We start from the raw sequence: 5,940 nt of genomic DNA on the forward strand, positions 1-5,940 counted from the left end.
ATGTAACAACTATTTTTGCATTAAGCATAGAGAGAGTTTTAATCATAATTGCAAAAAAAGGAAATTAACCAATGAACTGACTCAAATTGTTGGTAAAAAGATTGAAAAAAATTAAACGTATGAAAATATTTAAAAAATGAAATATTATAATATAGTATATATAATATGGCTCCTCCCAAAAATATTATAATGATATTCAAAGAATGAAAGCTATGACTACATCAAAAACAAATATAATGTTAATAAACCATGGCACTTTGAATGTTGTTTGAGAACATATAGTTTAGCTGCAATATGATCTTATATGAAGACTCAAAAACACAAAGACAATGTATTTTTACAAAATGGTGTTATAATTGAATAAAAAATTATCTTAAACTTTAATTTATCATTACTTTTGTAATTTTTCTTATCTTTTCCCATATTCTATTGTTAAAGTAATTTGACCATGGATTTGTATTACTCCATTTCGTTATTCTAGAGTTTCTATCTAAGAGCGTTAAAATCTAAACATAAAAATCTTGAAAAACACTTAAAGATATAAAGATATATTAATTTTTATACAGTATAATATGAGTTTATGTAAACAAAAAAATATATAATTATATGAAGTCACAAAAAACTATAACAAAATGGTTGAACATTCAGTCTCACAATGTACTATGGGTAGCAGCAACATGTCTCACAGACCACAGACTGTTTTAATTGGCCAGTCCCAATCAAAAATTCCAAAAAAAAAATTGAATTTACAAATTAGATTTTTAAAAGGAATATATAATCGTTACATTAAAACAGCTTTTACTATTTTTCAAGAAAGGCTCTTAAAGCAACATCTGAAAATTATAAAACCAGTTATTTTCAAAATATTACAAAAAATTAAAAGTACATATAAGAACAAAAAAATTGCCTTTTATTTCACAATTAAATCAAATCAAATTGTCAACACACCAGACTATTATATTAACAAAAGCAAAATACAACCATTAATCTGTTTTAAAGGCCTTATAATATTCCCAATAAGTATACTCATTCTATTAATATCATAATTAAAAATGCTGATAATTCCATAATGAGAATTCCACAAGATCAGGTTAATGTGTTTAAAAAAACCATCTAAACAAGTTTATATTCCTAAGAAAATCAAGACGCCTACAAGGGCGTATCCATGGGATGCACAAACAGGGATGTCCAGTTACAGTGAATTATAACTACAGGTAAACTTTGGAAAATGGCGAGAGATTAAAAGACAGATAAATCTGTAATTTAACTAGAGGTTATTTATTGTAAAAACAGTTGTTAACCTTTAAGACCCGAGGAGGCTAGCAGACGATTTGACTGCGAAAATAGCTAGAGTTATTGAAACGCTTTAGAATGGGCATACTTATCTTGAGAGAGTTCGTGCATTTTACTATCTTGCTGCCGTGAACATTACTTATTATTGTCATCGTCCACCCAAAACTTTTGCTTGTCATATCGCTTGTCTGATGACAATGTCAATTACGGGCATTAACCTTTACCATGAAACTGTTACATCATATCATTTCATTTCATTTTACACAATCAGTACATCTCTAATAGTACATCGGTGTATAAGCCCCCAGGCGTCTTGTTGTAAATTTAAATGATTGTACAATCACTAGCGTTCGCGGCCTACAACTTCCATCTAAGATAGAGATGCAAAATTCTGCTCCTTTGCATCAAACATACTTAAAATGCACCGTAAACAATGTGTCATTCATATCAAAAAACTCTGACCAGGCTGGGAATTGAACCCACAACTTTCGGATTAGATTACCTCTGCTCTACCGACTGAGCTACAAGGTCAGACGGGAACAAGCCTTGGGAACTGAAAATCTTAAAGTCACTGCAATGAACATGTACAAGTACAAGGAAGGATTAGGTTTTTGCAAACGTTGGAGCAGGCCGTGGAAACTGTTCCCACGGCCAGCTCCCGTCTGACCTTGTAGCTCAGTCGGTAGAGCAGCGGTGATCTAACCCGAAGGTCGTGGGTTCAATTCCCACCTTGGTCAGAGTTTTTCTCTGTCCTTGTGTGAGCTCATTTCCATCAGTAGGGATAACACTTACATGGTTCATATGGGGTAGAAACCTAGCACTTCACATTACACTCATCAGTTTAGTCTGTTCAAATATAAGTGCTTCATGGCCAACATTTGCAAAAACGTAATCCTTCCTTGTCACGGCCGAGGAGCGCGACCTTCATGCAATAGAACCCGAGCTCAAATACATATCGGAAAATTTACCGTAGGTCCTCGGTTCTTTTTTTTTTTACTTGATTTCTATTTGAATTTGATTGTTAAAGGCTTCTTCTCATTGTTCTTTTCACGTTTTTGATTTCCACTTGGGGAGGGAGTGTTTACTGAATGACCAAATGAAGACACTGGTTCGATTGATAAATGTTTGGCACAATGGCCGCTTAAACACGCTGGTTTGATTCACAAAATGTTTGGCACAATGGCCAATGGAACACACTTGTTTAATTCAAGAAATGTCTTAGGACGACTGAACAAACTGGTTCACAAGAAACAGGTCGATTGGAGTATCCGGTCTACGCAATGATGTTTATAGTGGAACGAACACAAGAACGAAGCAAGATCTAGAAATAACGTATGAAATTCTCCTCAGCTTTAAAGCTTGCCATTTTCTTGGTTTAAGTTAGTCTTAAAGGTATTTTTTCATACCAGATCCATTAAAAATGATTTTTGGACACCATAATCTAAATTTTATCAACACTTTTGAATTAGGAACAGCATTTGTGCAAAATATGATACTGTTATCATTTTCTAATTTAATTAAAATGCTCATTTCTAGGACCGGGTGTCAATTATTTTTGAATGCTGGAAAATAAGGCAAACCCTTGATTATAGGCTGCGTTTGCTGGTGTAGCCTCAATTGTCTGTCTTTTGCAACAGATAAAACATATTCCTTTGGTTATTTTTAATACTGATAAAGTATGTGAGCTTTCATTAGCTCTTGTATTATTATATACAGTAATTCCATCACGTGTTTTTATCTTATAAAAGCTGATCCATTTGTTCTAGAACTGAATAAGTTAACATTACCTGTTCCAGCACCAATACCAGCACCATCTTGGTCTTGATCTGTTTGAAGAAGTTTGAAATTTACCTCAATATACCTATTGTACCAATCTATTGGATTAGCCTCACGAGAATTCTCAACAAAAAAAGACATAATTATCTTTAGTCTATCTATTATTTGCTCCAAGTTGGTATTGAGAGGTGTTTGCAAATCATAATATGCATATTCATATCTTTTTACAATTTCTTGGCTTCTAAAATTTCCGTTCAATATATTATATGATTACGTAAAATTACAAAAGTAAATCATTAAAAATGTCTTTAATATACTTATATTTATCAATATCTTGGCTCTTTTGCTTTGCATTTTCTTTTTGCAACAGTTTTATAATTTCATCACCTTTAGTTCAATTTGGCAATTCTTCGCCAAATTCGCCATTTTCGCTAAATTTGCCAAAATTGCCGCACTGAAAGGGGCCCGTTAGTCACCTCATAGGAACATTCGCCAGCTTTTGCGATTCTTCGCCAAATTCACCAAACTTGCTACTCTAAATGGGGCCCCTTTGTCACCTCTTAGGACCATTCGCCAACATTTGGCGATTGTTCGCCAAATTTGCCAAAATGGCCATTCTGAACGAGGCCCCTTAGTCACCTCATAGGAAAATTCGCCAAACTTTGGTCAACATGTTCATTTCTGGAAACTTAGGGGATTTTGGCGAATTGTCACCATTTTCGCCATTGCGTGCATTTTTCTGGACATAAGTGTGCGTGCCTTTCCAGTTTTTGCATGCGTAAACGATGTTATGGTTTCGCTGATCGCTGAAACGTCAATTCCCTTCTCCCGAGATATCCGTGATCTCGCAAACTAAATGTTTCTTTCCTTTTGCAGGCATTCTACTTCGTGGCCGGAGTAGCGATGACCTACGCTGCTGCGTTTGTGCTGACCGTTTGTGTGGAGTTTCCTATGATGCAGTTGGAGAACACGTTTTTCTTTCGAAATAAGAAGTAGGGCATGTGATGCCAGTCATCTTGCAACGGAGGTCTTGCACATTGAGGGGTTTTTCATTTGCTTTAAACACTGGAAACGCATGTCATCTCCTATTATTTGTACACAAGAACGCTTCTTGAGCTTCTTGAGCCCGTATACAGCATGAAGAAATGTTAAAATGGGCAGCTCTCGTTTTTGTGCATGGTTGAGGGGCGGACCTTGGGAATCCTGAGCATTGCTTTTGTGAGGAAGAAAGCGTTTCAAGTGCGGGTTATAGAACACTGAGACAAAGTGCACGGATCACTTGTCTCTGCCGTCACGTGCGATGTCACGAGGCATCATCATTTATTTCCCGTTGAAGCCAATGGAATCACACTATGTAAGTTACACATCCCAAGGGAGCATATTAAAGTCAATCAAATCATAGAATATAGCGGAGATCTATGGAATTTCAATTTATAACACCAAGGACCGAATGGATCTTTGAAATTCACCTGATCTCAAACCTTTTGAGAGGCACGCTTCAATCCAGATCATTTTTTTGACGTATGTTCAAATTACTGCTCGCAAAATTCATTGTTGGGGATTATTTATACAACTGAATAAAGGTTGGTGACATATGAAAATTTTGGGGGGAAAAATAAAGTGTATTTTTGTATTTTCCTATGTGGCATATAAAAAAATAAAAATGATAAAAATAGCACGCGTGTTGTATTTCCGATTTTAATAACCGCAAGCGACTCCTCATTGGCCGAAAGTAATTGCCAGCTCGCTTAAGCTACCTGATTTGGTGGCTTAACTTTAATGAGAATTCTATGGAAATTTGCCGACTCGCGTAACTTTAAGCGAGTTGGCAAGAGAACTGTTTTCACGGAATTTTCGATTGTCACTCGTTAAGCGACGTGAAAAACCATTTTCAATATATTAAATTTCAGCTTGAAAGAGAGGTTTAAAAGACAAAGACAAAGGAAAGTGGACGATACGCAAATATTTTTCACATGCATTCCAACGTGTTTCTATTGTTTTTGTCCTCACTGCCTCACTATCTAATCAAGGTGAATATTTGATATTTCGAAAATGGCCGATTAATTATTCAGAATTTCTTTTTTCGGGAAAATATACTCCACAGCCGTGGGGCCATGCCATTCCTTTTTTTCCCTGTACAGTATTTAAAGAGCATTTGTAACCAACCGACTTTCAAGTCGTACAGTGTACATCAGGCGGTTTACTTAAGATAATGATTAGTTCAGTTTCAGAGCTTTTCCTATTTCAGATACATTTTGCCTTGATAGATATACATCACTAACGTGAATTTTTCGGGTAGGGGGCATGTGGGGGGAGGTGCGCTCTCGACGCAATTTCTTCGGCCCCCTCTTTCTGAAATTTGGGGATTCGCCCCTGGAACATAATCAACGTGAGAACATGTGAGCCAAAGGGCCACTGCTGGAACGACGTCTGGGTGACCCCTCAAATGGTCTAAATGACCCTCTTCTGCAGTTCAACACCACCCAACTCAGTGCCCTCTATTTTAGTGTAACAAGTACCACAGGAAACCCAGTTTACGCTCGTGGAGCGTCTAGTTCCAAGCTGTTCGCGGTGTTCATGAGCAAGACGGCTGCTAAAAGAAGCCAGTTTTCTCTTTCCGTAGTGTTTAACCCATTGTCGACTAAACTCACCTGGCGCGTTAGATTGAGTACAATCTGTAAGTCAAGCTCACAGGAGGGAAAGGGTTAATTCAGGGAGACAGTTTTTGAGTGGACCTGCGTGGTGGCGATTAAGTTTTTTTTAGCGCGACATTCATTGGTATCAACTTGTATTTTCCATCCCGTTGCTGCACTCTGTCTCGGGTAAGTCCGATTTTCATGTTTAATCACAACCATTACAACTTTCACAAAT

At 36.6% G+C, this 5,940-nt stretch overlaps 1 protein-coding gene across 1 annotated transcript in view; it reads left to right on the top strand.

Annotated features, from left to right (window-relative positions):
• The window catches only part of LOC138022041 (nose resistant to fluoxetine protein 6-like), a 40,700-nt gene extending 35,958 nt beyond the window's left edge, over positions 1 to 4,742 (top strand). The window contains exon 12 of the mRNA XM_068869063.1: positions 3,946 to 4,742. The gene's annotated coding sequence lies outside the window, so the exon portion shown is untranslated. The remainder of the gene's footprint in view (positions 1 to 3,945) is intronic.
• Positions 4,743 to 5,940: the final 1,198 nt, after the last annotated feature.

The sequence above is a fragment of the Montipora capricornis genome, chromosome 10 (assembly GCF_036669925.1).
Source record: "Montipora capricornis isolate CH-2021 chromosome 10, ASM3666992v2, whole genome shotgun sequence".
NCBI classification, from domain to species: domain Eukaryota; kingdom Metazoa; phylum Cnidaria; class Anthozoa; order Scleractinia; family Acroporidae; genus Montipora; species Montipora capricornis.